General features: G+C 41.4%; 1 non-coding gene across 1 annotated transcript; it reads right to left on the reverse strand.

Moving 5' to 3' along the window:
* Positions 1–361: 361 nt before the first annotated feature.
* Trnaw-cca (transfer RNA tryptophan (anticodon CCA)) lies at positions 362–433 on the reverse strand. Its single transcript has one exon. It is a non-coding gene; the product is annotated as a tRNA-Trp (tRNA).
* Positions 434–753: the final 320 nt, after the last annotated feature.

Raw genomic sequence — 753 nt, forward strand, 5'->3', positions numbered from 1 at the left:
TGTGAAGCAAATATTGTAAAACCGTTAATGCCGACACTTTAACTTTTAACCACGAAGTATTATTACGGATATCCGCATATCCACCTGCGGATATCAGCATCGGTGCGTGCTTTTATCAGTAAAGTACTTACGCTATTACAGCGGATATCCGCAGATTTCGCATCTGCAAAGAATTCTTAGTAATGGAAGCTGTACCGATGCGGTAGCAGTAAATGGAAAAGATAAATGTCACGAAATCACTAGTAAAGAACGATAACCTAAGAGGAGACGTCGAATTAAAATGCTTATGTAATCACATATCTAAGTTAAGATCTGTAATCTGTGAATTATTGTTAGATGTGTACAATTTTGTAAAATGTTATGACCCCGACGTGATTTGAACACGCAACCTTCTGATCTGGAGTCAGACGCGCTACCGTTGCGCCACGGAGTCTTGTATGTCGGTGGGCCCTTATGTAAGCCCAAATAGCGTTATCTCTTCCATTGTACGCATGTTATCTATAATTACATGAAATGTATTCGCAGTTTCTTCTACGTAAATTTCTCTCACTGGAAATCCCATTAATTCCTAGTATACTTCCGAGAAATAAAAGGGGAAAGGAGTACAAGATAGCAGTCAATACGACCGCCTTGATGCCTTGCTCTTACCGTCACTGCTCTATGATTCACACAGCTGATTTCAACAGCAAGAGTAGACCGCAGATGGAATGCGCCCTCCGTCCTGTCGTTTCGAGGGCGTAGTAACGTCCATCA

This window comes from Schistocerca cancellata, chromosome 1 (assembly GCF_023864275.1).
Source record: "Schistocerca cancellata isolate TAMUIC-IGC-003103 chromosome 1, iqSchCanc2.1, whole genome shotgun sequence".
NCBI lineage: Eukaryota > Metazoa > Arthropoda > Insecta > Orthoptera > Acrididae > Schistocerca > Schistocerca cancellata.